The 20,892-nt window shown below is 39.3% G+C and overlaps 1 protein-coding gene across 3 annotated transcripts in view; it reads left to right on the top strand.

The window, feature by feature from the left end:
* Nucleotides 11,588-20,892, top strand: part of CHL1 (cell adhesion molecule L1 like) — a 229,538-nt gene continuing 220,233 nt past the window's right edge. For 2 of the 3 annotated variants that reach the window (XM_013973659.2, XM_005695720.3), the window contains exon 1: nucleotides 11,588-11,797. The gene's annotated coding sequence lies outside the window, so the exon portion shown is untranslated. Of the gene's footprint in view, nucleotides 11,798-12,093; nucleotides 12,176-20,892 lie in introns of those variants that run through there. The other variant, XM_005695721.3, reaches the window with a different exon arrangement.

The raw sequence follows: 20,892 nt of genomic DNA, 5'->3' as shown, positions 1-20,892 counted from the left end.
AAGTAAGCACAAACTTGGCGATGCTCCCCACAACCAGAATTCCATTTAACTACCAATTCCCAAGGAGGCTAATTCATTTGCCAAAGGATATAAGAACAAAACCATAGTCACCGTTTCAGAGAACATCTTTTATTTTCCCTCTTTGAGATAATTCCAACAAGGGCGTTTTTCACCTCACATTTAAGATCACATGATGGTGAGAAAATTCTATAACTTAAAGGATAGGAGTTTATTACGGTAAGGATAAAATAGAACAAAACAGTTGGGCTTCTACAGCGTTTTACGGGAAACCTCTTCTGACCCCTCTATAAACAATTCCTTTGGTAAAGTCCCCATTTTATGTTGGTTTGCTCTGTCATCAGTGTGGAGTTATGGCTTGAATAAATTCTTGTTGAGGGTTGAAGGTTGGCATGGGAATGCCTTTCTTTTCTAGATGTTATAATGGATGTGTGTAATTCGTCAAGTCTGGAACATATGCCTTGCTTTATTCACTAACTTTCAGAGAAGTTAATGACCAGCTATCACCTTCAAAATCTGGCAACAGAATTTGACATTTAAATACTTTGAGTAAGAATCAGTCAGGAAGGCTTTGCAATTCATCTCTAGTAAACTTGTTATTATCAAAATAAAAATATTTCAATAGCATTTTATAAGTTTTTCAAAAGATTATTATTACAGTTCACTAGATATCTTGGTGAGCATTTTATATTTTCACTATATCTAAATTTTGGAGTGGGTTCATGAATTAAAGACATAATTAGGCTGCCAGTTAATATCAGTTTATAGAAATTTTATTTGCAATTTATTTCAGTAGCATTTAGTGGAAAATTGCATTTGGATGTACATTAGATTTATGGTATTTTTATTTGTGTTAGAAACATGGTATCCTCCAAATATTTATTTTATAAAAAAAAGTTTAGGAATATAAAACAAACTTTTATTTATTCTATCATGTCCTCGTCTTTAACTGGACTCTTAATACTTACCAGTGCCTTGAAAACTCGAAGTTGCCTTATACATGATGCTTTTATAATTTCTGATTTTAGATAATTATGAAAAATTAAAAATATCTTCTGCTTATGATATCCAACTGTTGTATGAAAGAAAAGACATGATAAGATACAGGATGAAATATTGAGAGAAATACTTTTCTTTTGTTCATGATAATCGTATCTGATCCTGGAATAACCATCAGTCTAATTTTGAGAAACAAAAACAAAAGTTGATCCCAAATGTATTTTTCATTGGATGAAGCAAAGAAAACTTGTTTGGTATCTAAGAATTGTTGTTAAGTACCTTGTGTGTAAGACTTTTGTCAATTAATCAGCCCTAGCTGTTTCCACCAAAACCAGGTCTTTAAGCCTATATAGTACAAAAACACACTATTTTGAGCAGAGTTGTTTCATACTTCCTCTTAACCAGTTCATTCAAATTTAGATTAAATTTAAGCTCTTTCGTCTTAAAGTGGATTATCTATATATATTCCACTTCGTTTCAAATGCAAATGATTAAGTGTTCTGCATTCTAATCAGTAAACAGCTCTGTGACTAAATCATAATTTAATGATCTCTTCCTAGAGAGATAATGATGCAAAATTTAGATCTGAAAAGAAGATTCTCATTTTTATCTAATTGAGCTGATCTTTCTGTAAAATCTCTGCAGGCTTCTGTAGTTGTGCTAATAATAAATTCTGGATGAAATCTACATTATGAAAGATGCTTCATTTTTATTCAGGAAATATAAATAATTGAAACATGTCTTTATGTTTGTATATACACGCGATATATGCATATCTTGTGTGTGTGTGTGTGTGTGTGTGTGTGCACTATGTGCTCAGCTGTGTCTGATTCTTTGCACCCCTATGGACTGTAGCCTGCAGGCTGGAGTGGGTTGCCATTTCCTTCTCCAGATCTTCCTGACTCAGGGATCAAACCTGTGTCTCTTGTGTCTTCCACATTGACAGGCAGATTCTTTACCACTGGGCCACATAGGGAAGCCCACCATTTTCTCTTTAGTTGGGAGAATTGTCTCAGTTTTATTGGAAGTAAGAGCTAGGGCTTTTAGTTTAAACAGTCACATATACTTTAAGAAAACTGAAAGAAAAAAAAAGTCTTATTTTTACTCACATATTTCCCTTTTCAGACTCTTTATTTCTTCCTAAAGATATTAGTTGCATCTGTTATCATTTCCCTTCAGCCTTAATAACTATTTTTAACACTTCTTGTAAGGCAGTTCTGAGAGTGATAACTCTCTTTAGTTTTCTTTTATAGGGAACTATCTTTATCTTGCCTTCATACTGGAAGAACATTTTCGCTGGATCTAGAATTCTAGTTTTGCTTTTTTTTTTTCCTTCAGCATTTTTAATTTGCTATTGTATGTAATGTGTTGCTTTTCTCTCTGTCTTCTTTCAAAGTTCTCTTTTAATATTTATTTATTTATTTTAGCAATTTAATTACTGTGTTGCCTAGGTGGGGCTTTCTTTGTGCTTATTCTGCTATGGGGCTGAATTTCTCGAATCTATACATTTCTGACTTTTATGATATTTGGCAAACTTTTATTACCATTATTTCTTATTTATTATTACACCCCATCTTTCTCTCTTTTAGAGGGACTCCAATTATACACATATTAAGTATTTTGAAGCTGTATTCATTTTTCCCCCTCCAATTTTTTCTCTGTCTTTGAGGTTGGAAAATTTCTATTGATGAGGTTGAAAAGTTTCTATTATAGTTCATTGACTATTGTTACCTTCAAACTGTTATTAAGCTAAATGAAAATTTTAAATTTTAGCTATTATATTTTTTGAAATCAAGAATTTCTTTTTTGTTCTCTTTTACAAGATTCTATTCCTCAGTTTATATTTCTTCACTTCATATTAATTTTGAGAATATCTTCTTTTATTTCCTTGAGTATAAATATAAATATAATCGGGTTTTAAATCTGTTGTCCACTAAGTCCAGTGTCTATCATCTCAGGATTGATCTCCATTGTTTTTGAGTGGAGTTCACATATGTTTATCAAATATTCAGTAGCTCTGGATTGTTTTTTGAGCATTGTAGAGATTCTGGATTCTGTATGTTCTCCAAATAATACTGATTTCTATTTTTCTTAGAAAGCAGTAAAATGTGGCTGAGATCAAATGAGAGTCCCTTTTGGGTAGATGGTTGAAATCTCAGTTCGGTTCTTTTAGCCTCAACAGAGCTGTTTGGAGACTGTCCTACTAATGCATATTTCAGAGGATTGCCAGAGGCTGGGCAGTGTTTATACACAGAATTTGGGACTCTTTTCCTTTGACTTTCTCCTTGATGGGTTTTTCCCTTTCATTTTCCAGTCGGTCTGGGTATGCAAAATCTGTCCTCCTTCTTTAAACCGGTAAGTCTGTAATTTTTCTTTCCTTATTTTATCCACTTACTATGGACAGACTGAGTCCTGCCCTCTGGTGAAGAGTTATAAAACAGGACACTTACCCAGTGCCATCTCCTTCCTCCAATGTTTACCCTTTCCATTATCTGCCTGTTCAGGGAAACTTTCCAGTGCTTTCAGGCATTATGTTTACATTCTATCCATACATTATAGTTTTTATCTATAAGAGGGTTGGTCCTGAAAGGAACCCTAACTAGAATTCCACAACTTTACATTGGAAAGAATTTCTTATATTACAGATCTTTAAAAACACAATTTTAGAACACTGTTTAATCTTCATAGGGTTGCAGAATAATCTATTAGGTTGAACAACATGAAATCACCATCGTTGCAGGATTGGCATAAGGACAGTTTCATATGATTCAACCTAGTAACTATGTTCTCCTGTATTTATAATTAATTTTATCACTGAATATTTATGGGCATATTGAGTTACCTGTATTTCAAGTTATTTACATGCTATAGAATCATAGAAGCAGAAGTCCTGGGTCCAAGTTTATGGACATCCTTAAACATATTGAGTATAATTGCTGATTTTATTATTTATTAATATAATAATGTGCATGCTACGTTGTTTCAGTCGTGTCTGACTCTTTGCAACCCCATAGACTATAGCCCACCAGGCTCCTCTGTTCACGGGATTTCCCAGGCGAAAATATGGACTGGGTTGCCATTTCCTTCCCCAGGGGATTTGCATGACCAGGGGAGCAAACCTGCATCTCCTGCATTGGCTGCCATGTTCCTTACCACTAGCGCCATCAGACACACCCAGTGTAATAAAACGTAATGAGTTATATTTTTCTGAAATGGTTGCATGACCTCTAAAATGGCATCTGTCCTAAAATTGGGTAATGCAATTATATTTAAGCTTTACTTTTTTCTTTTGTATTGTTTCTTCATTAGCAAAAATATTATCAAGGGCTTTAACTGGAATTGTGCCTTGTGTTTGTTCGTTATTATCTGCATTGCATATATTCATTGTACTTGTCGATTCCTATATATTTTCTCTGGATATTGCACCAGAATATTTCAGGAACCCTGAAATATTTCAGACTTTCATCATCCAAATTTCCTCTTTTATGTATATTTGAGATATTAAAATATACTTAATTTGAGGAAACTTTTAAGATGGCTTCTTTATATGAGATAGGAAAAATTTTTAATGTATTTCACATTTGTATTAGTGTATAGACTAAGCAGTAGGAAAACTAAACAAGTCAGTAAATTTTGCTTGTTTGAAGGGAACACGGGCAATATACGTTATGTAATACTTTTATGTATTATTCATGCCTATAGTTATGTGCCTTTAAGTGTTTTAGTATGAGCTGGCAAAAAACTACCTGAGTGAAAAAGACAGTAAATATCCTGTGTTTTAAGTTATTCAAATTATATAGAGTCATTGAAGTGGAAATCCTGGGTCCAAATTTATGGACATCCTTAAACTTACTGAGTATAATTCTGCTATGTAGCGGAAGATAGACGAACTAATGCCCACACACTAAGGCAAATCTTTCATGTCAGTACAAACAGGGGATTCAGAATCCTTGCTGTGGGCTTACTGTTCTATGGAATAGAGTTTGGAATGCCTTATTGAGTTTGTCTGTTTATCATGTTCTGAAAACGGCATGAAAAAATAGATTGATAAGTCTCATTTAACCCCTGAAAGAAAATAAATCCAATGCAATGACTAAATAATTGTATTATGGTTTCTATTAACACAGTAAAACACGTTATTAACAGCAGTTTGTGCTTTAGACACATCTCTGCTAATTAATTTGTTTATTTTGCAGGGAAAAAAGTCAATTGAAAGTATGAGTTATGGCCCCTAAACACTATACGGGAATACTAATTGGTCTAGGGCTCTCTTTTAAAGAGTGAAAAACATGCCCCCAAAGAATGTACTATTATATCATAATTTTTTTTAAAAAAGTAAGGCCTCCATACATCTAGATTTATGTCAAATTTTAAGAATGCCTTAAAACAAGGATGACAAATACATATGGAACATGAGAATCACTTTTTGTATAATATTAATGTCAGGCATCATTAATAGATCACTTTGTTCTTTCCTGCTGAATTCAGATATAGGGTGGAATCCTTTAGGCAGAGTATTTAAAGGCGTCACTGCCAACCAGATAGGTAATGTCATGGAAAGGAGACTTTTTGCCATGCACATCCCTCTTACTAAACAACTTCAGTCAGTTCAGTTGCTCAGTCGTATCCGACTCTTTGCCACCCCATGAACCGCAGCATGCCAGGCCTCCCCGTCCATCACCAACTCCCGGAGTATACCCAAAGCCATGTCCATTGAGTCGGTGATACCATCCAACCACCTCATCCTCTGTAATCCCCTTCTCCTTCTGCCCTCAATCTTTCCCAGCATCGGGGTCTTTTCAAATGAGTCAGCTCTTCACATCAGGTGGCCAAAGTACTAAAGTTCCAGCTTCAGCATCAGTCCTTCCAATGAATATTCAGGGCTGATTTCCTTTAGGATGGAGTGGTTGGATCTCCTTACAGTCCAAGGGACTCTCAAGAGTCTTCTCCACCACCACAGTTCACAAGCATCAATTCTTCGGTGCTCAGCTTTCTTTATAGAAAAAAGAAATACATACATGACTACTACAAGAAATTCCATACATGACTACTGGAAAAACCATAACCTTGACCAGACGGACCTTTGTTGACAAAGTAATGTCTCTGCTTTTCAATATGCTATCCAGGTTGGTCATAATTTTTCTTCCAAAGAATAAGCGTCTTTTAATTTCATGGCTGCAATCACCATCTGCAGTGATTTTGGAGCCCAGAAAAATAAATTCAGCCACTGTTTCCCCATCTATTTGCCATGAAGTGATGGGACTGGATGCCATGATCTTAGTTTTCTGAATGTTGAGCTTTAAGCCAACTTTTTCACTCTCCGCTTTCACTTTCATCAAGAGGCTCTTTAGTTCTTCTTTACTTTCTGCCATGAGGGTGGTGTCATCTGCATATCTGAGATTACTTATCCCAAGATAATAATCTTACTTGGGCAGTTATAGTGAAAAAAAAATGATTTTGATCACAAGAAACAGGAAACCAATGCAAATTATTTTATGGAAATTATTTTCCATTCACCTAGCTACAAATTGAGATTTATTTCAGTTTTAGCTTTTAATAAACAGTGAACTTTGAGCTTATTTGAAGATCAAGGTCTTCTAATAAGAATATCAAGTATCTGTCTCTCTCTTTTTCTTTCCCCCATGGTTTCATTCTCAGGCATGCTCTAAGTGTTGATAAGAAGCAGTCTCACTTACATCAGACCTGCTGAGCAATCATCACTTTTTATCCCAGTTGTTCAGAGTAAGTCCAAGATATGTCTCTGGTTGACTCCATTTGAATCTGCCTTTCATTGCTCTGAGCAGAGGGATGGAATATATTGGTTGGTCATGACTGTATCACCTGGACCAGAAGTAGAGAGGAAGCATTGGAATGAGCCTCCACTCAGCCAAATAAACATAGGGGGATTTGTTATTCCCTAGCACTGGTTGAGCCATATTAATGCAGATAAATGCAGGGAAATTTTTAAAAAATAGCAGTATCCACTGTACCTCCATTTTTATTTTACTTTACTGCTCTGAAATTGCTCTGATGATTGAGATAACAGTTGTATTACTTTGGAGAAAGGTTAAATAAATATAATACAGAGACCCCAGAAGACACTGGCTCAAAGAAGAGATAAAGTCGGTTCATGGTAATAAGCAGGTTCCTAGATGCTCTTTTGTCATCTTCAATGTAAGACTTTAACCATTGCAGGCTAGCTAGAACGAAAAAGAGCTAAAAGAATCTAGATTATTTTTAAGTCGATGACCTGGAAATTGCCAACTACATTTCTCTTCATGTCCCTTTAGCGAGAACCTCGTCTTTGGTTTACACTTTGTCATGAGAGAAACTGGGAAATACAGTCTTTTAGTAGGTGGCCATGTGCCCAGGAATTAAAAAAGAACAGATTTGAGGGGTGAGGCAGGAGGAGAGGGGAGTAAACATCCTGCCATACATAATGTCTTATATTAAGAAGACCCACTAGTTCTCTCCTTTTTCTCTAAAGTGGTTACATTATACAGACAGCAGTAAGACTTACTGGCCAAAACCAACAAGACAGAATAGATGAAAAAGATAAACTAAGTCCTTTACTTCAGCTGAACTATGTTTTCTGTAATGATCAGTCCTTATTCTTGTGCTGCTGCTGCTGCTGCTAAGTCGCTTCAGTCATGTCTGACTCTGTGCAACCCCACAGACAGCAGCCCACCAGGCTCCGCCGTCCCTGGGATTCTCCAGGCAAGAGAATGGAGTGGGTTGCCATTTCCTTTTCCAATGTATGAAAGTGAAATAGGAAAGTGAAGTCACTCAGTCGTGTCTGACTCTTCGTGACCCCATGGACTGCAGCCTACCAGGCTCTTCTGCCCTTGGGATTTTCCAGGCAAGAGTACTGGAGTGGGTTGCCACTGCCTTCTCCAATATTCTTGTGCATCACTCACTATCTCACTATTTAGCATACGTTTTGTTTGCTGTAGCAAAATTGGAATAAATTATCTTCCAGAATTGCAGTGGCTTGTCACATTCTAAAATGATACAAGATTAAAAACAAGGAGATTCAAAAAAATATTTTATAGGCCACTAACTAGTTGTACCACCTTGAGAAAACTTCTGAACCTTACCTACCTCAAGTATAAAAAGAAGCTGTAGGAGAATATGTTAGCTGAGGTCCTTACCAGATTGAAAAGATTTTATGCTATGTTTGGAGTACAGATTCAGATGAAATTCTCATCTTCCCCAAATATCAGGCTTTTCCCCCAATAAATGTGAATAAAACTTGGTTGCCTAGGACTTTGGAACGAATCACCAATATGAAAATAAGCCAGCCATAATTGACAGTTAGGTGTTTCTAACTGGAGGACAGGAAATCTTTCTGATCTCCACAAGAAACCAACAAATGCCTTGAAGCCTGAAATTTGACAAGATACAAGCAATGTTTTAGCTATATAAGTAAAGTGTTATTAATGACCATAGAATTATTTAGTCCTATTAAAATCCAATGAAAGTATCTGGTTCCATGACCTCCTAAGGGTGAATCACACATATTAATGATCCACAGCACGAAATACAAGATTTTACCTTTGTATTTGTTCCAGAATTATTGCCCTTTGATTTTTAATACATGTCCTTTTGTTCTCACATTAAAGGACAAGTTAAAGGAGTATCGACTCTGTCATTTTAACTCCTCAGAGTTAATATGGTCCTCTTTTGCTTTATTAATATCTAAGCTAAGGTGGCTGCTTTGTACTTCCAAGGTTGCCTTTGAGGGTTTATCCCTCAGTGGAAAGATCCTGCTTTCCTTTATTACAGCAGTTGGCTGGAAAACCTCTGTCGATCTGTGACTGTTCTGAACTGCTAGACTGAAATGCCATTTCCAAAACTATAGCTCTTCTGCTAAACAATTTTTCTAGGAATGATGCCATATCACTAGCTACTAGCCTTTGCCAAGAGCCAATATTCCTTCAATGGCCCTACTCTGGGAATGATACCAAATGATGGTTCAGGCCGAGGGTAGGTAGTAAATCAGCAGTAAAAGCTGAAAAATACCCCGGCTTTTAATATCCTTCCTCTTTTTTTTCCAGATGACCAGCCTATCTCTCTCACCTTCTGCTTCTATTCATGAAAGAAGTCCTTTTCTCCCTTGCATTTGTGATTTGATAGCTGAAATTTTATTTTCCACGATCTTCCTCAATTGTGAGCAAGAAATTCACACCTTTCAAGGCTAATGCAATCACATTTTCATGTGACATAAGTATCCAGTCTTTCTCTAGCACCCACATGCAAAGGTGTGACGGCTGATAGATAAGGACTGTTTGTAGAGTGAGAAATGTGCTGAATAGAGTGTCAGACCGGAGAATAGGAGCCAAGAGAGGATTTCAGAGCAGCAGCAGAAGGTATCTTCAGCAAACATCCATACAGGCTGAAGGCTGGCTGCCTTCTGGTGTTAGGTTCCAGTCTTTCTAGAAGCAGAGGCAGTAGATCTGTAAGTTTCTTGGGATGGGAAAACCTGAATTGGTTGCCTGTCCTTGACAATGTATTAAAAATATGAAATTATCCTTGGAGGTAATAACTATGAAGTGTTTCTTGGATATGGAAGTTTAAGTCACTGCCTCCATTTTGAATTCCTTAAAAAACAAACAAATTTTATTTAGTTGGATAAAATACTTTCTTTCTCTCAAATTCTATTTTCCTTTCTTGGTTAATCATTCGCCTGTCTTCCTTCCTCCCTCCTTTCCTTCCTTTTCCCTAGCCTACCTTTTCCCTCTCTCCCTCACTTCTTTCTTAAAATGTACTTGCCTGGGGTAAAGTTTTTTGTGTACATGAGGACTTAATGTTTGTCCTTAAGCCATAGGTTTACTCTTGGGCTATTTCCTAGTTTACATTCAGAATCATATTTTTTCCCCTTTTAAGAAAAACTCATGTTTAAGAACTGACACATCACCTTCTTGTTTCAGGTATCATGCCTTGCTATTCTCTTCTATATCTTTGGGTAGTTAATTTAAAAGCAAGCAACTAGCCTTGCCTGTTGAATTTTCCACTGTACTCTGGCTCCTAGAACAATGACTGCTAATTAGTAGGTGCTGAACAAACATTTGTTGTTGTTGTTTTTTTTTTTAAATAGGAATCCAAATGTCAAGCAAACATACCATAAAGCAAAGAAGAGCAATAGGTTTCAGTACTCTGTTGCTTTGACCAGGTTGGAGTTCTGAGTCTTCTGCTCAGCAGATGCTTCCAAGAAGGTGAGATACTCAGGAGATCAACTTAGCTTTGTGTCTTCTTGACCTCTGAAATGTTTTCTTACAAATACAGTACTTTCCCTGTCGGAATTTTATTCAATATTTTATCTTTGTTTCTACTTTAGAAAACATGCCATGTGAATAATGATGCCTCGGGCAAAGAAATTACTCCAGCAGTTCAGTTTAAACTCAGGACATATCCTGCCCTCACTTGCATTTGCAATTTGCCACACAGTCAGTAAGAGCCATGCCCACACATGAACTGACAGAATTGGAGCTCCAAGGTTAGCAATTATTAAAATTTAAAAGTCCATTTATTCATTTTCAAAATATTTTATTCAGTTGCTTCTGAAGCAGAATCCTGAGTTGCCTTCCCCTTGTTGCTCACTATAGTGGCATCCAGCTCTGACGGGGGCTCACATCTCTAAATGCCCTCATTGTTCAATGGACAAAACCAGACTGTAAGGTCAATCTCACTGCCTTAGTAGAGTAAAACTTAGAAGTCAATGATTCTCTAACCATCAAAGAGAACTTAAATTCAACAAATTTTTTTAAAAAGTGGTACTGTGTGAAATTTTTGGAAAATACGATTATGGTGAGGGAAAAAATGAAAGGGGTATAAAAAATCACTTTATACTGCAAAGATTGTAACTTTCCCAGATTAATTTTGGAATCTTCAAATAAAAATTGCATTTCTGGGGGGAATTAATAAGGCAACAGAAGTGGCCTTTTGTAGTGGAAATAAGTACCCAAGACTTTTTTCTATTTTATAATTAATTCATTAGTGAATTAATACAGAATAAGTAGGAAAAAATGTTAAGGAACAATATGATAAAATTATAGACCATAAGTAATAGGACAACTAAAAAATGGTAACAGAAGAAGGTGCATACATTCCAATAACAATAATTTGCCAGTTTACGGAAGTAGCATTATTTCTAAATTAGATAGCAAGCCTCATCACGCCTCTAAATGAGTAATGATAGCAAAAAAAAAAAAAAAGGTCCATGGCACCACACCCCTCCAACATGCAGCTCTGGGAGAAAACCAGACTGGCGACCTGTGTCTGGAATATGTATTGAGTGGAGCTATCAGAAGGCAGACGGACTTTAAAATTTCTCTTTTGCAGATAAAAGGGGCAGATCCTACCTCTTTTAACCATAGACGTAGAAAATGGCGAGCAAAGTTTGGGCTTCGTCCCTTGCTTTTCACCGTGAAATAAAAGCCTTAAGCCTGAAACTCTCGCTGTCCCAAGGGAGCGAGGAAAGGGAGGGGGAATAAGCGGCGTGGGTGTGGGGTGGGTGGGCAGAACCACCGCAGAGAGGAGCTGCGCGAGCCTCCCTCTGCGGGGAGGGTGTGGATCCGAGAGCAAGCCAGAACAGGTCCGCGTCCTCGCGGCCACTGCCGGCGGTGGGAGGGGCGCGGCGGCCTCTCCGCGGGCAGACCCGCGTGCAGATCGGCTGGGAGCTGCCGGCGAGAAACTCCCGTGCATCCGCCGGGAGCTGCTGGACTTCCACGCCCTTCTCCCGCTCCAAGCCAGCTTAAAGGAGAGGTTTCCTCGAAGGAAGGTACAGAACGGATCTGGTACTGGGGGCGACTCAGGTGTGCCGGGGGTGGGAGGTGGGGGGCTATGGTTAATGTGCTTCTGTCTTGTTAGCCCCGGGGAGCTCCCCAACTCTGAGCGAGATCAAAGGAGGATAATGGGTTTGATCCAGCGGGGAGGGATTCAACCCATGGTGGGTCGGTGATGGTGCGTAGTCAGGGCTCCGTCATTGCACAAAGTAGGGTGGTCCGAGGTTCCCTCAGCCTTCAGCCAGTTAGAGACACCCCCTTTCCCAGCCCCGCCCCCTGGTGGCCGAGGCTGGATTCAGGAGGTTCTGGTCAGTGGGAAGGAGTAAAGCGGCTCCTCGAATCCTCCAGCTCCCACTTTCTCCTCTTGGTCACGGGTAGGTAGGTTGACTCTGTCTTTTCTCCAGCCTCCCTTACCTGCATCTCTTGCTACCTTCTGGAGGGGATTCCAGACCCTCCTGGAGATTCCAGCCTCACCCGGGTGGGGGCAGCGAAGTCCAGCTGGGTTTGAGGGTCAGTCCTGGCATGACTCCTCCCTGCCCACTACCATCTCTTGGGTCGGAGGGCTCAGTTCTCTTTCTCCAACACAGCCGCCCCACTGTCATGCTCCCACTCTCAAGGGACGATTACACATGCCGGTGAGGTTTGATACGCGCCGTCAGCTTGAAAAGGGAGATTTTGGACACCTGGGTCGGTGAGGCGGGGATGGGGGACGAGAAAACCGGGAGGGTTAGGGGCTCCACCTCCCCAGACCACCGAGGGGATGAGGGGGCAGGTCGGGGGCGTGGTTGCCATGGCTCCCTGGTAGCGGAGCTGGGGGAGCTAAGAGATGCCAGTCACGGATGGTCCCTTCTTCCTCTTTGTGCCTCTCTCCCTCCCTTCTTTTTTTGAGTGAGAATGTGCGTGGGGGTTGGGGGGAGCAGGGAGAAAGTGATTAATCTGGAGAGCTGGGACTGGAGCCGGGAAGCTGGGGAACACCAGCCAGCCCCTTCATTCCCACTCCGCTTGCTCACTGCGAGCCTCACTTTCTCAGCCGGTGGCAGGACTGAGGAATTCCTGCGAAAAGCCGGGGGCTGAAGAAGCCGCCACCGCGAGGGCTCAGGTACCCACACCCCGAGTCGCATCCTGGGGCGAGCGCGGGGTTGGGTGGTCAGGCTGTCACGAAGGGCGGGCGGCGAAGGGGTAGGAGGTGAGCTACTGAAGGCAGGTGTGTAGTGACACCGGAGGGCGGCAAGGCGCGGAGGAAGACAGGTTCATCCATACGCGAGTGGCGCCGGGGTTCAGCTCCGCCGGGGTGGGGGAGCTCCCAAAGAGCCCCCAGAGCTGGCAAGTGGTGCCAGGGCATGCGCGTGCGCGATGGCGCGCTCACGGAACGCCCGAGGTAGGGGGCACGTTTGCGCGTGCGCGCGGAGGTGGGCACCTGGTGAGCCACCTGGGCTCGTGCAAGGCAGAGTCTCTCGCCGCGCTGACGTGGGTTCATAGCTCTGAGATGTGTGGTTTCGGACGAGTCGTTTACCCCCTGCCTCAGTTTCCCCTTTTAAATAATAGGGATAGTATCAATACCTTCTTTTTTGGGTTTTTGAACAAATGGAGTAAGATAATTCCAGTAAACAGTTTAGCTCAGCGTCTGATGCGTAATCAACACTAAAGTTATGGTTGCTGACCCCGTTTCCTGTTATTATAAATTAATCCTCAATTTAAGTAGATAAGGCGTCTTCTCTTTTCTCTGTGTTTTTACTGAAGGCAAAATACTGATGTCTAATTTTGGAGACCATCGATTGACATTAGTATTACTGTCCAGTTTATCTTCTAAAAGCTTTGATTTCCAGCAGATTGGAAGACATAAATTAACCGACTGGGATGGAGAAAGAAGCTTAGAAAGCTGTTTAGGGAAACTTTTAGTAACAGGAGAACAAAAAATTGACTTTACTGCTTTGTGGGTAAAAATGTCTCCTCTCTCATCTGCTAATGTTGCAGTTGGCTTAATTTCATTATTTTTAGGATGGATCACCCTGTGACTTTCAAAATTTAACTTGGTTCTAGAGTCTAGTGTATAATGGGGATTTCTATTTTACGGACTTAAGTACTGCTGTGGATTTCCCTCCAGTATGGCAGGGCACATAGTGTATAACCGTTTCTCACAAACTCTTGAATATTGTCAGTGAATAAATGCAAACAAATAGTTATTCCTGGGCAAGTAAGAGTACTGGCTAGGACAGTTCATTAAAATCTCTTTCCAGGCATATTTCTGTTCTTCACTGCAGAAGTTCAGAACTGTGATGATTAATGATTAATGATTAACCTGATAATTCAGGTTGTTCTCTGTTGCAGCTTATGGGCCCTTTCCTTTAAAGAAAAGGCTATGGATGTTTATTACTGCTCTTGGTTGTACAGGTGCTCCAACATATCCAGTAATGAGCAAGTTATATATCCCCTTTACCTAATTACAAGTCTGCTAGAATTTGATATTGCACGTAATATATTTATTACCTTAAAGTGAATTCATGTCATGAAATGAACTAGTATTAAATTCATTTAAAAATTACTTGCTTTTTAGAATATTGGCATATTTTGATGGCTCTGAAGCAAGTGAAACCAGACAGATGTCACCATCACAAAGCTCCTTATGACTTTTACAAAATAGACCTCACCTAGGAAAATATTTGCTGAATTGGAGCTTGGATTTTATAATTAGCTTCTGAAATCTTTGAAGATTGAAGGTTGTTTGACCCAAATTTGCTTTTAAAAATATTTTAGACAGACTCATTTTTAATGGGGAAATCAAAGTGAAAGTAATGATTTAAGGCAGATTTGAGATTCTACCAATTTTTATCTCATAAAAGAAAATTAAGTAATAGAGGGTGGCTAATGGCATTAGATTTGAAGAAATGAATGTCAGGAAGCCCTGTATCAGTTCATACAGTGGAGTATTGCTTCAAGTTTGACTTTTGCAAGACAACCAATGCCCCCTTCTTCACAGTGAATATGTCATCTTTAAAGGGTACCTTGAGGAATTACTGTGACAGCTTGCCTGAAATTCATGTGATCATTTACATATTCTTTCCCAGGAGCATTGGCATTAAATGTTCCATTTATTGGAAATTATTTTGCCCTTTGATTTATGACAGCCAGCAGTGCATAGAGTCTAATACATTTCAGAAGCAAAATTTAGCTTTTTACTATTTTATATTTTTCCTAAAAAAAAATCTAAAATCTAAAAAGTCAGTCTTAGATTTTGCACGTGGAAAGCTGAAGTTAGGCTGAAGACAAAGGGTAACAGTAAAAAACCAAGACAAATCCAGATTTGGGGAGCTAATTGACATGCTAAGGTATAACCTAGAGAGGCTATTTTCAGTGATGTACTGTATTATTTGATTCAATCAGTGTTCCTTGTTATTTTTTCAAAACGAGACCAAGAATACTATATTTTCAATTATGAACATTTTGATTACAGCTTCATTCTAACTAACTAATTCAGTCTGAAGAGAATGCAATTATTATGGTGATTTACATACAATATGCTAAGTTAACACAGCTAATGAGTGAAAGCATAATATTCTTTCTGTTCATTCCTGGAAAAATATTGTGCTAAGCATTCTTTCATAGAAAAGATTACATTATTCTCCAGCATTTATGTCTACCTACAGGTAAATTTTGGCACTGAGCCATTTTCTCTGCTTTTAAAATGAAATCTCTCACATTTCAGTGATCCTGTGCCTCTCCCACTTTTGGGGGGGGGGGAGGGTAGGGAATGGAAACAATTCTCAGTTTAATTAGCTATGGTGATTTCTCCTTTCTCTGCATCTTTATTGGGGGAAAGATTCTGTATTTTCTAATTTTGGAGGCTGGTTAACACCTTAAACGTTACTAATTACTGCAGTTTATTTTATGTGTGTCTGCAATAGTGTAGTTGGTTAATTATAGCTTTCTCATTAGCACCACGTAGAGAATAATGAATTGACACATCCCTTTGATCAAAAGAACATCCAAGTTTATCTTCTGAGAATAAAAGTGTTATTGTGTTACTGAAAGTCACTATAATTTTCCCAAGAAACAAATTGGTTGGAATTCTCTAGCACTGGGATAAGAAGCTTGATGAATGAGGGAGTAGAGCAGCGGTTGCTTGGCAACCTAACATTATTCTGCAGTTTCTCCTGGTATATTTATCCAGTAAACTAGAAAATTCTGTTTTGTTAACGAATGTTTTTAGTCAGTGCACAAATAGACCATAACTAATTGAGATTTTATGTATTGTGGATAAAAAAATGGTCTTGCTTACATTCCCATTGTGTTTAGATAATAAAAGTACAAAGAGAAAGAATACTGTTTTCAGTTATTAAAATTTTTCTGTAAAAATTTGTACTTAATTTTCACATTAGTTTATTACTACCAAAAATTGCAACTTGTTTACCTCTTTGGAAATCACATTAAGAGTCTGTGTGTGTGTGTGTGTGTGTGTGTGTATACATGTGTGTTACAGTTGGGTTTGTGTACAATTTTTCAGTAAGAATCAGAAATAAATTTTGAACTGTGGTGAATTCTTCAAAAGTTGTGGTTTGCTGGTGGAGATGATAATTTGGTAAATTTAGGGAGGCATGAACATTCAATCCAAGTGATACCAGGAGGTGATAAGAATAATATATGTCTAATATATAAATGCAGTCTGTTCTTTGACCAGTTTTTTTTTTTCCCTTGGTGGTCTTATTACATTCTCTCTTCGGATGTCTGAGTACATCTCATTTCCTCTATAGTTGTGAAGTAGGAGCTTAGTAAAGCCAGGCATTGCCCATTTTCCAATCCACCTCTCCCTCATTCCAGGGACGACAGTGTACTATTTCCCTGTTTAACCTGTGAAGTTTAGTCTGCATCACATTTCCCCGATCAGATGGCAGAATCTTTTTGAGGCCACATGCTTCATTTTACTTACCTTTTAAACACTACAGGTTCTGTCACAGTGGGAAGCAAACAGGGTATGGTAGTTATTACATAAATATCACGGCTATAAGAGCCAGGCTGCCAGGGTTCCCAGTCCAGTTCTGTTAATTCCTCAATGCGTGGTCCTGAGTAAGTCATTTTAACCTCTCTACAACTGATTTTGTCTGTGGAGATGTGGAGCACTATCTATACCCAAACCAGTCAGTCCTAAAGGAAATCAACTCTGAATATTCATTAAACTCCAATATTTTGGCCACATGATGTGAAGGGCCAACTTATTGGAAAGACTGTGATGCTGGGAAGGCAAAAGGAGAAGGGGGTGGCAGAGAATGAGATGATTAGATGGCATCACTGACTCAGTGGGCATGAAACTGAACAAACCCAGGAGATAGTGGAGGACAGAGGAGCCTGGCATGCTGCAGTTCATGAGGCTGCACAGATTTGGACACGGCTTAGTGACTAAACAACAACAAATCTGTACCCAGCTCACGTGTGTTATTATGAGCGTTATATGCAGCAATCTAGGTAGACAACTTACTGGAATGCATTAAGCACTCAATAAATTCTGGCTTTTTATTATAATAATTTTTATCATGCTCAGTGTGTGAATGGAAAAAAGATAGACATGACTGTGTCTATGTATATGAATAAGTGTGAACTTACTGGTGGCTCAGCTGGTAAAGAATCTGCTTGCAATGCAGGAGACCTGAGTTTGATCCCTGGATTGGGAAGATGCCCTGGAAGAGGGCATGGCAACCCACTCTAGTATTCTTGCCTGGAGAATCCCCATGGACAGAGGAGCCTGGTGGGCAAAGAGTCAGACACAACTGAGCTACTCAGCACAGCATGGCACAGTACATTATGTTACTGTTAAAATCATGGAACTTTGTTGATTACATCAATTAGATGTTCATATGTAGGTAGTGATTATTTCAGGTTTGAAAAATCCTGGGTAGTAGTTTTCAGGCTTGACTGAAATGAGAATCATCTAGAGAACTTTTTAAAAACTGCCAACCCAGATAAATTCAGTAAGAATTCTTGGAAGTGGTGACCAGGCATGTGGATTTTTGAAAAAGTCCAGTGAAATAGTAATGCCGGAGTTGAGAACTTGGAGAGGTCTTCTATAACATTGTGCTGGCCTGAGGCATTGACTTACAGTTACCTTGGCATCATGAAATGTGGTTGGAAAAGAAGAAAAGCTCTGACAAAACTGAGGTTTTTCTTAGTAATCCCTTTGGTTTATACAGCACTTTATTCTCTGAAGAGCTCAAATGTGCTTTTCATTTGCTATATATTATTTCATTTTTCAGCCAAATGTCCCTGTGAAGATGGTAGGAAAAAAGTCATTATCCTGATTTTGCGGATGAATGGAGAGAGCCATGCAGAAACTATATGATTTGATTAGATTCATACATTTAGAACAATCTAGATAAGAATCCTAGACAAGATTCTTGTCACTTTTGGGTTCCAGATAGTTCTGTTTTAGCTATGAAATTTCAAACGAGGGAGAGAAAGTTATTGTTTTTAGATTAATTAATTGTGTAGGAAAGAGTTGTATAGATAAGAATTTCTATGTTTCTTGATATAATTCTGCATTATAACAGAAAGCAGATTTTTTTTTTTTAAGAGGCACTGTAGTCTATTTAAGATCCAGCCCTATGTCCCTTGGACTGAACCCAGGCTACATATGTGTTTTCTTTGGCCTAAGACATATTTAGAAAATATTTAAGCCAATATTTTAAAACCAGGGATGTCACATAAAATTCGTATTTCTGACTCATCCTGAGAGACGTGATGATCTTGCAGTGCTGGACTTGAATGCCCTGGTGGCAGAGTGCCATCCAGTGGAACAGGGTAGCATGTTCTCTTGGCAGTGTTAAAGGACCCAGAGTTTTTTATCTCCTCTGGGTGAAAGTTGGCACTCTCTTGCTTTCACTTGATTTTTTTTTTCCTTGTGTATAAGTGGTACTCAAATGGGGCAATTGAAGGGAGTTTAAAGAAGAAACCAACCGCATCTTTTGGGGCAGAGTTGAGGGAAGCCAACAAGGAAAGCCTACTGAGGCAACCCTGATCTATTACTGCCCTTAGTCTAGAGGGATGACAGGAGAAAGAAGTTACTGAAAGGATGGGAGCCATAGTTCTGGGGAAGGTTGCAGACAGAACCTGTGGTTTTAGAGGAACACAGCCATTGTCAAGTCACAGGACACTGGTCTCCTCCTACCCCAAGATCTCCTGCTGCTTCCTCCCAGTGGCTGTACCCATCAGCAGGCAGAGGACAAAGGAGGCTGGTCCAAGTGATGTGCTGCAGTTGGTTCCCTCTGCCCAGAGCAGCCTGGAGGAAGGTGGAGAATCAATATGAATCTGGAGAGCTCCTGAAGAATATCCAGCACACCCCCAAAGGCTTCACTTTTATGGAACTTGTGTAAGGGGGAAGAAGAAAACCCGAACTGCCAAAAGCTGAACAAAAGGGAAAATCCTGAAATCTGCATTCAAGGCCATCATCTCCGCTTCCTGTTTGTTATTCCTTCCTCTGATCCTCCTTCATTGCCCCAGGTGGGCATGCTCATGGCCAGAAGTGGGTTTCAGTAGAAGCTTCAAACTTCAAAACAAACTTGCCCTTTCCTTTGAATTAATCTCTGCCTTCCAAGAGAAAGCTGTAAGAACAGTGAATAATGCAAACAATGGATTCTAGCTTCTTTGGTAACAGGTTTGCATTTTTAGCAGAGGTTCCTCCCTAACAAAAGCTTTTGCTGTAAGTGGTGATTTTAACTCTAGGAATTACAGATGTACCCAAGACGGAGATACCCTCAGATAATACTCTGATCGCCTAAAGTCATTGTGACCTGGATATTTGGATCTCTGAAAGGCTCCCTCTCTGTGGTGCAGTGTTATCAGGATAAAGAGGATGAGAAACTAGATCAGGGATATATTGGCAGCATCCTGATATGATACATTTGTATTTACCCTGGCTAAGGAACATAGTTTCCAAAGTAATAGAAAGTAAATTGGTGAGAATTTTTTGGAGATTTTTAATGATTTGTGCTATTAGAGCTGACTGTGAGTTTAGTTTGTTACTGTGTTGAAGACCACTAAACAAAGTGATGTGACAGGATATCAGCTTACTATGGGATGTCTTATATATTTATGTGTTCAAAGAAAAACACATCTCCTGTGCAAAGGTTCAAGTGGAAGACAAGTATTGAGTTTTTCTGAGACCCTTGACATTCAACACTTGGAAGGAAACTTATGACCAACCTAGATAACATATTGAAAAGCAGAGATCTTAACTTTGCCAACAAAGGTCCGTCTAGTCAAGGCTAGGGTTTTTCCAGTAGTCATGTATGGATGTGAGAGTTGGACTGTGAAGAAAGCTGAGCACCAAAGAATTGATGCTTTTGAACTGTGATGTTGAAGAAGACTCTTGAGAGTCCCTTGGACTGCAAGGAGATCCAACCAGTCCATCTTAAAGGAGACCAGTCCTGGGTGTTCATTGGATGGATTGATGCTGAGGCTGAAACTCCAATACTTTGGCCACTTCATGTGAAGAGTTGACTCATTGGAAAATACCCTGATGCTGGGAAGGACTAGGGGCAGGAGAAGAAGGGGATGACAGAGGATGAGATGGCTGGATGGCATCACCGACTCGATGCACATGAGTCTGGGTGAACTCCGGGAATTGATGATGGACAGGGAGGCCTGGCGTGCTGTGATTCATGGGGTCGCAAAGAGTCTGACACGACTGAGTGACTGAACTGACTGAACTGAACTGAAGGTTGAATAGTGGGCTGGGCAGTGGTGAAGCCAGAATGAAAGTGCAGATACTGTCGTATGTAACTCAGTTCATAATACACTCTACAGCTTTTAAATTTCCTTCTTTGAAAGAAAAGAGAAATATTGTATAACTGATTTGTTTTTAAAAAGCAAATTCAGAGTTAACATAAGCTGAGGGAATGCAATGAGTCTAGGGGAAATACTGAAAAATTCACCAGTTTTCTGTCCAAGGTTGAATATAACCCTGCCCAAAGATAAGGAGATTTGATTTTTTTTATAGCTTCGTTAATTCCAATATACATTGACTGATTAAATGATTAATTTATTGGATATGCTATGAGACATTCACAGTGACCAATCATTAAAGGCTTTTATTGAGTAACTGCTT

This window comes from Capra hircus, chromosome 22, assembly GCF_001704415.2.
Source record: "Capra hircus breed San Clemente chromosome 22, ASM170441v1, whole genome shotgun sequence".
Classification (NCBI taxonomy): Eukaryota; Metazoa; Chordata; class Mammalia; order Artiodactyla; family Bovidae; genus Capra; species Capra hircus.
Note: the sequence above shows the minus strand (reverse complement) of the source record. Positions and strands in the feature narration are given on the sequence as shown.